The sequence below is a fragment of the Peromyscus eremicus genome, chromosome 4, assembly GCF_949786415.1.
Source record: "Peromyscus eremicus chromosome 4, PerEre_H2_v1, whole genome shotgun sequence".
Lineage (NCBI taxonomy): Eukaryota > Metazoa > Chordata > Mammalia > Rodentia > Cricetidae > Peromyscus > Peromyscus eremicus.
Genome location: NC_081419.1, coordinates 38,174,697 through 38,183,704, shown reverse-complemented (window position 1 = coordinate 38,183,704; position 9,008 = coordinate 38,174,697). Strand labels below are relative to the sequence as shown.

At 43.5% G+C, this 9,008-nt stretch overlaps 1 pseudogene; it reads left to right on the top strand.

Moving 5' to 3' along the window:
* The first annotated feature begins 2,936 nt into the window (after nucleotides 1-2,936).
* Nucleotides 2,937-3,381, top strand: LOC131908084 (single-stranded DNA-binding protein, mitochondrial-like; annotated as a pseudogene).
* The last annotated feature ends 5,627 nt before the right edge of the window (nucleotides 3,382-9,008 follow it).

The following is a 9,008-nucleotide window of genomic DNA, read 5'->3' as shown; positions in this document are numbered from 1 at the left end:
CAGAGCAGCACCATAAAGACCACCACATGAAAATGATGTCAGAATATAAGGTAATCTACAAGCTCCTTGCCGAAGCTCAAGACGCGGAGGGAAGCAGTAAACAGTATTTTTCTGTTCTGAAAAAGATTGAAGGAAGAATCGACACAGTGTAGAATGAGAATATTTGATTCACTCTTGGTACAAAAAAAAAGTTAGTAAATGACATCTAGGGGACAATAATACGGAGAGATTATTGTTAATTTTATGTGATAATGAAGTAGTGATTTTTTTTTTAGTCCTTAGTTAGAAATGTACCAAAGCTGGTGAAGCAAAATTATATAACTGGATTTGCTTTAAAATATCTGACAAACTATTCAACCAGCATTGTTCTGTAGCCAAAGCATGCTTTGCAAAAAAAAAAAAAAAAAAAAAAAAAAAATACCTATTGCTCCATGCATTTGCAAAACAATGAATTCTCTATTTACCTCTAAGAGATCTAGAATAAGACCTGAGCGTTTAAAAGTTGTGACATTTTAAAAAATCTACCTAGTTTCGGGCTGAGAAGATTGCTCAATACTTGTCACATAAGCTTGAGTACTGGAGTTCAGAAAAAAACAGGTAGGCTTGGTGGCCTCCTGTAATGCCATCACTTGGGACACAGAGACAGGGGACTCAGGGGCAAGCTTGCTCACTGGACTACTCTGAACTGGCAAGCTCTAGGTTCAGCAAAAGACCCTAAGTAAACCAAATAGAGTGATGGAAGAAGACTGTGGTGGTTAGAATGTGAACAGCCCGAATAGGTTCATATGCTTGACGACTTGGGCCCCAGTTGGTGGAACTGTTTGTGAAGGACTAGGAGGTGTGGCCTTGGTGGAGGAAGAATGTCATAAGGGCAGACTTTAACTCAGTTATCTTCAGTGCATTCTTCTGCTTCCTGCTTACACTTAGAGATGTGAGCTCTCAGCTCTTCCTGCCACCAAGCCCTTGCTCTACCATCATGGTCTCTAACTGCAACTGTAAGCCCAATTCAACCCTTCCTTTTACAAGTCTCCTTGGACATGTTTTATCACAGCCATAGAAAAGAACTAATTCCACACTCAACATCACTTTCAGGCCTCTATACATCTTTGCACACACAGGTACAGCCACACACATGTGAACACACACATCAATCTGGTACACTTTGCTTAGCCCAGATTTTTGCATTTATTTAACTACATAACCCTTTTCCTCTGCGGTGCCCTTGCAGTTCCATGAAAATTAATTTTTCATGGAAGCCACTTTGGGAACTGATGTTTGTTTAGACAAATCACCTTGTGGGAAGGTTGTCTTAAGTCACTTTCAAGTTAAGAACCTCAGACAAGGCAGCTAGAATGCAGTGGTGGCCAGCTGCAATCCCAGCACCGAGGAAGCTGAATGAAGCAAGTGGGCAGAGAGTTTCAGACTAGCCTGGGCCACAAAGCCAGTCTCTGTGACACAAACAGATAAATAAAATCACATCTGCATGTCAACAATCTAAGAGCTACTTAGTGCTTCTGTGGTCCGTGCGTCTATAATTACACTGTGTCTCTGATATGTTTTGGTTTCTACAGACACTAAACTCCACTGCAAACCTGCCCTCCACGAAGTTAAATTCTACTTATTCTCATCCATTTCCTCTCAATCCACAGAGGAACAATTTCAAACTCATCCAGATTGTCAAACTACACTTAACTTTTCAGTCCCAAACTCTGTTGAGATATTTCCAAGGAAGACCAAACACCTCTCTCAGGAGGAGATGAAAATACTCCTAAAATCAAACGTCTCCTGGGTACCACTTCAGGTTTGCCATCATTTACCTCAGAAGCCTCGATTCCCATCTTTATGCAGACGTATCCCACGTGTAAGCAGGTCCTTCCAATACTCAGCCAACTAAACTGCCAAAACATCACCTGATCACACATCATCCCCACTCCACAGTTAAATGCTTTACAGCCACTTCCAATTACTACCTGCAATTCTTTTGAGAAAAACTACATCCCATTCTACTTAGGATATGCTATACTTTAAAATGTATGGAAATGTACTCAAAAGGAAACAGAAATGGCTAACGAAGAAATACGAGATAGAAGTCAACACCACAAGAATCAGATTTTATGCCTCCCCTGCCTACAGAAGGCCATTTATAACGTTCCAAACACTTTCGTATATACTCTGTCATTTGACCCTCAAAACTCTGGAGGAATCTGTTTTTCATCATAGCAGCACAAAGTATCTAGCAGAGCTCAACTTGAAAGCAGACAGCTTGTCAACCCTCAATTAGCCTCTCTATGTGAGGAATGTCAGCTGAGCGGTGGAAGAGTCCATCATTCCCAACAGGAATGCTCTGGCCAGGATCACAGTAGCATACAGGACAGTCTCCCAGGATTTTGCTTGGTGGTAATTACAGATGGCTAACCATTCACAGGCATTTAGGTCTTCCTATATATCAGCTGTACATGGTGGTGCACGGCTGCAAGCCCGTCCCTTAAAAGTGCGAGAGAATAGGATCCGGAGTTCAAGGCTAGCTTCAGCTATTTATTGAGTTTGAGGCCAGCTTGGGCTGCATGGGACCTTGTTTAAAGAAAAAGAAAAATCGAGCTAATGCGATGGCTCAGCACATGAAGGCAAAAAGGGGCTTGCGCAGGCCTGACAACCTGAGCCTGATTCCTGGTGTCCCCTGTGGGAAGGAGAGAACCAACTCCCATAGCTGGTCCCCTGATCTCCATACACGCACACACACACACACACACACACACACACACACAGAGTCCCCTGTCTCTGTGTCCCAAGTGATGGATTACAGGAGGCCACCATGCCTATCTGGTTTTTCTGAACTCCAGTACTCAAGGGATGAAGGATGAGGACTTATCACAAAGCCGGGTGGTGGTGTGCGTCAGGAAAAGCCTAAAGATTAGATTGTAAGAAAAACCAAAGGCATGTTTTGAACACCTGAGTTGCAGGTGTTTCATCAGTTTGTAAGACAAGCATCTGAGGTAGCCAGCAGTTTGGTTCTTGAACGATCTCTGAATCACATTCCGTTCCCTGGGCGAGCAGGTCAGGACCCTGTCACAAGACAGGTGGAAGGAAACAAAACAAAACCCAGTCACAATATTTTCTCTGGCAACAAGTGAGATGTGGTGATCAGGGGACAGTGAAGTATTCCAAACAGGTGACATCAGTCAAAAGACAACATGGCACAGAATATCAGTGTTTCAACCAGGCCTCGGAGAGGAGGCCTATCAGTACGTGGAACCTTTTCCACGCGTGGACTATGGTGAACACATGGATAAAAGTCATGTGAGGCAGCGAACAACAACAATCATAGCTGATGGCATTATATCTCTGAGTGACCAGACAAAAGGAAAGGCAGAGAACGGATGATTCTTCTTTGATCACTGTTTGAAACAGTCTCCTTTCCAAATCATGTATAGTCTATAGTTTAAAGATATAGATTAAAACCTTTTATATACAAATATTTAAAAATGGATCCTTGGCCTGTCTCTATTCCAAAGAAGGAGCCAATAATTTTTTTTAAGTGACTAAGGCAAGGCAAGACCCCTACCATCAAAAAGCCTCATCAGGGCAGGGCAAACAGGTGAGCAACTTAATTATACAAGGCAAAAGGAGAAAAACATCTTAAGAAATGCACAGGCATGGACGGGTGGTGGGGGCGCACACCTTCAATCCTAGCACTCGGGAGGCAGAGCCAGGCAGATCTCTGTGAGTTTGAGGCCTGTTTGGTCTAAAAGCAAGATCCAGAACAGGCATCAAAACTACAGAGAAACTCTGTCTTGAAAAAACAAAAAAAAGAAAAAGAAAGAAAGAAAGAAATGCACAGGCACGTGCCAGGAAGATGAAGGGGGCGGGGTCACTGAAATGTGGGAACAGAGAGGGAAATCTTCACGAGAAATCAGTTTCTGAGTTCCTTTGAGCTGTGTCTTAAGGGCGATGCAATTTTCAGTTTGGAGAAGAAAGAGGAAGAGCCTTATCAAAGACCAAAGGCAGAGGCAGGTGGATGTCTCTGAGTTCAAGGCTAGCCTGATCTACAGATCGAGTTCCAGAACAGCCAGGGCTGTACAGAAAAACTTTGTCTTGAAAAAGCAAAACAAAAGTTGCAAATAAAAAAAAAATCATCACACACCAGAATTAACCAGACCCAAAGTCTATACATCTCAATGAACTTTTCTTTTGTGGGGGAGGGAGGCAGGTCTTTGAGACAAGGTCTCTCTACACAGCCCTGGCTGTCCTGGTACTCACTATGTAGACCAAGTTGGCCTCAAACTTATAGAAATCTGTCTGTCTCTGCCTCTCGAGTGCTGGGATAAAAAGTGTGCCACACCACACACAGCACAATGAACTTCTGTACAGTTAGAGTGGGCCATTCAGAACGGAAGCTGAGGAGCTCACACTGAATTTTAGATTTTCACTATCCAATATATTTTTGGGCACTTAAGCCACCAAAAACAATCTATGACAGAGTTAGAACTAGAAAACCAACTAACTGTGTACCCTCTTTCCTAACCTGTGCCTATTACCTGCAATCAGTCCTTCCTCACCCAATACTTAGCCTTTCTTGTTCCCTTTTCTACATGTTAATACTGTATCCACATGTACATTTGTTTATATATGTGCATATAATAGTGACTAGATTCCACATAAGAATATAACATATGGCTTTTCCCAAGAATCTAATGAGACTTATGATTCAATCAATATTTTAGTTTATTTTTATTAATAATATAAGTTGTTAGGCAAATCTTGTGCCAACCTATCAAAACTCCTAACCACTTTGTAGTAAGTTGTTTTTGTTTTGTTTTGTTTTGTTTTTTCCTTTCTTTCTTTTAGACAGGGTTTCTCTGTGTAGCCCTGGCTGTCCTGGAACTCACTTTGTAGACCAGGCTGGCCTTGAACTCACAGAGATCTGTAGTGATATACTGTGTACCCTAATAAAATTTGTCTGAAGATCAGAGAACAGAACAAGCCACTAGATTAAACATAGAGGCCAGGCAGTGGTGGCACACACCTTTAATCCTAGCACTTGGGAGGGAGACAGAGATCTGGATCTCTGTGAGTTCAAAACCACACTGGACTACAGGAGATTGACTCAGTCTAGAAGAGAAACAGAGCCAGACAATGGTGGCACACACCTTTAATTCCAGGAATGCCGGCTAGACGGAGAAAGGTATATAAGGCATGAGAAGACAGGAACTAAAGGCTTTTCAGCAGAAGCATCCCTTTTGACTAGAGGCCTTTCAGGCTGAGGAGTTGGTAAGGTAAGAGGTGGTGATTGTGGCTTGTTCCTTTGTTTTTCTGATCTTTTTACTCCAATATCTGGTTCCAGATTTTTTTATTAAAAGACAATTTAGATTTCGTACAACAGAGATCCACCTGCCCATGCCTCCCCAGTGCTGGGATTGAAGGCGTGCGCCACCACCGCCCAGCTTTGGTGATAAGTTCTCATCCTTCATACCTTCTCACTCTCTTTATTCCAACTGTGTGCCGTTAGCATTTTCCCACACTTTCTTTGCAAGAACCTTTTAAAGTTGCTTCCCATTTTGTGGGAGCCAGTTTAATTAAAAATAGATAATATAAACCATAAATCTATGTAAATGGATAGGGTTCATCTAAGGCAGAGGTTCTCAGCCTGTGAGTTATAACCCCTTTGGCAGGAGTTGCATATCAGATATCCTGCATATCAAATATTTACACTATGATTCATAACAGGGGCAAAATTACAGTTATGAAGTAGCAATGAAAATAATGTTATGATTGGGGGGTCACCACAGCATGAGGTACTACTGTATAAAGGGTCGCAGCGTTAGGAAGGTTGAGAACCATGGCTCTAAGGCAAGAACAGCAGTGAGGTTACCACAGTCAACTCCACTAGGTTGTAAAACGCTCCTCACACAACCCAAGTGACAGGTACTGAGCAGCTCTACACCCAGTGTGTACCCATACAAAAACGTTAGGAAAACTCTTTTGTTTTCCCTTGGAAAAGCTCTGGTATTTCCTTCTCTCCCTCACTGGATAGTCTGGCACATTCTGCTTTGGTAATCACTGTCTCAGGCAATAAGAAGAATTATTTTCCTCAGAGAGGTTCTAAGTCATGGTAGCTCTAGGGCTGGTTAACTCAGCAGCTGAGAAGCCACTGTGGTTTTAGGTACTGTCAACCTTTGCATGGTGTTAGACCACTCCAAGCTTCAGGTGATGCTGAAGATAGGCAAGTTGTAATTGGTGTCACAAACCTGCTCATTAATTGGCCACTGACAGCAGGTGCAGTTATACTAAAATTATCCTGATGCAAGATTCTCTCCCTGGGGCAGGAGACACACCCAGCTTACCCATGAATATGTGGACAATTAAAAAGTCATCAAAAGCAGAATTGTGGCCCTGCAGTGGGTGGGGCGGTGATGGTGCACGTCTTTAATCCCAGCACTGGGGAGGCAGAGGCAGGCGGATCTCTGAGTTCAAGGCCAGCCCTGTCTATGGAGTGAGTTCGAGAATGTCCAGGGCTACACCGAGAAACAAAATAAACATTCTTAATGTCTTTAGGACGTATGCCTTTACATGTACGCAGAATCATGGTAGGAAGTTATGTTGTGAGTTTTTTTTTTTTTTTTTTTTTTTTTTTTTTTTGGTTTTTCGAGACAGGGTTTCTCTATGTAGCTTTGCGCCTTTCCTGGGACTCACTTGGTAGCCCAGGCTGGCCTTGAACACACAGAGATCCGCCTGGCTCTGCCTCCCGAGTGCTGGGATTAAAGGCGTGCGCCACCACCGCCCGGCTATGTTGTGAGTTTTTAACAGCAATGCCCCCCACCACCAACCCATGCCCTGCACTCAAGCCAGTGAGTCATGGATGAGCCTCAGCCTAGGCAGAACCACCATCCAACTGAGGCTAGTTCTCATTCTAAATAAATGAACAGTGGTGGTTGGTCTATCTCACAAGAAGCAAGGGAGGCCAGGCAGGATACAGAAAGCTGTTATATGCAGAACTGTCACTGGGGGTGTGGGGGGGGAGATAATGAGAGAAGAACTACTCTTTCATCTTCATGGATTTTTTAAAATTCACACATCTAGGTCCACATCAGCAAGTACTCAATAAACATTAATAATTGATGTTATGAATCTCAAGGAATTTAGAGCAAAGCCTGGCAGTGAGAGGGATCATACTACACTATATGGGCATCATGACCCGTCCTAAGTTTTTAGAAGTTAATTCAATACCCCTTTACACACAGAGACTATATCCCTGCAGAATGTGGACAAGCCTATGCTTTCCAGACTACAGGGGCGTACGTCATAAAGACATTAAGAATGTTCACGTCTTTTGCCTTTTGGGCCAGCCAATACCACCTCTAGAAATCTATGCTGTGCTGGCCAGTTGTTTTTGTTTTCTTAGTCTCCGTCTCTTCCCCACAAGAACCTCCTCTGTGGGACAACGTCCCATCTTGTGGGTGTAATGGGGCCTGCCAACTGGAACTCTTCTCTGGCCAATCCGGGTCCTTTCATATTGTTCTCGGGTTGGCACTGACAGAAAGAGGTAGCTTTCTGATGATAGGAAGTTTTGGAGCTACCGGGAGCCAAAGGCTGAGCCAGGCCACGGTGACTTACATACAGGCATCCTCTCTGAGGCAAAGGCTGAGCTAGGCCACGGTGACTTACACATATGCATCCTGTCTCAGGCAAAGGGCTCCAATAGCCTCAAGGGAGATTTTGGTCCAAAGATATCAAAGGTCAAAGTGGATTATCTGGTGATGGTAACATATGCAACAGATTTAGTAACCAGTCATTAAAACAGGGCCAAAGAATGTTCAACACAGAGGATGCGTGTATGACAAGAGAAAGTGTATCACATGATCATATACTGACTCTAAACTGCACAGGTACAATATATGCGTTTTTATTTGTGTATCTTTCACATCTTCAAAGCTGTATGTCACGTAATATACCATTTTGCTTCAGTACATTCTTGGTGCGAAAAGGCCACGCACGGTTACCTGTTTCTTCCACGCTCTCCACCCTTCCGAGGTGTGTGACCCTAGGCATTCCGGGTGAGGCAAGGAAGGTGCTGAGTCACGGTGGTTCTATGTTAACTGGCTGAGCATTGTGAGTTCACACCTATTTACAATGAATAGTGGCTGGGAGACTTTGGGACTAATAAATTCTCTCATGCTGATGGCAAAATCCATGCCGAAACCCAGGGTCTATGTCCTGTCTCTGCAACATTTTTCTTGCCTTGGACATTTCTTTCTAGAACATTCTCCTCCATCACCCAGACTCACAGAAGCCCCTTAAAGACAACAGTCACTCTACAGAGACAACTGACCGGCAAGACAGCAAACAAAACCAGAATGCCTTTCACTAACCTCCAGATAATGCTTCTAAGAGCCTTCTTCATGGAAACCCTCTTTCTGTTGCTGTCCCCTTTTGGTACACTGACCGCCTTCCGACTTTACTAGGAAATACTACGTCACAACGTCCTCTTCCGCTTTCACTTCCCGAGGAGAGAGCAACCGGCTCAGATTTACCAGTCAGGGAACAGATACTGACACATCTGTTTAAATGGGGTTAAACCCCGTTTCTTAATATTTTGCAAAGATATTCCTCCAAAAGTTAAGTTTTAAAAGCTATGAAGCTACAAGCTGTGTCGCATACCCGTAATCTCAGCACACAGAAGCTGGGGCAGGGAGAGCACAAGTCTGAAGCCAGACTGGGCTACTCAGTCAGGACCTTCTGTCACAACCAACCAATAAATAAATGCCTTATACAGACAAGTTGCTCGATCATAAAAGGGCTTATATGGAGCCACTGAGATGTCTCAATGGGCCAAAGGGCTTGATGTACAAGATCAACAACCTGAGTTCAATCCCTAGAACCACAGTGGAAGGGAGTACTAATGCCAGAAGTTGTCCTCTGAACTCCACACACACAACATGGCATGTGCACCCACGCTTGCACACGCACAGATCAAATAATAAATAAAAGCTATAAAGTAAAAAAGCTGGTAT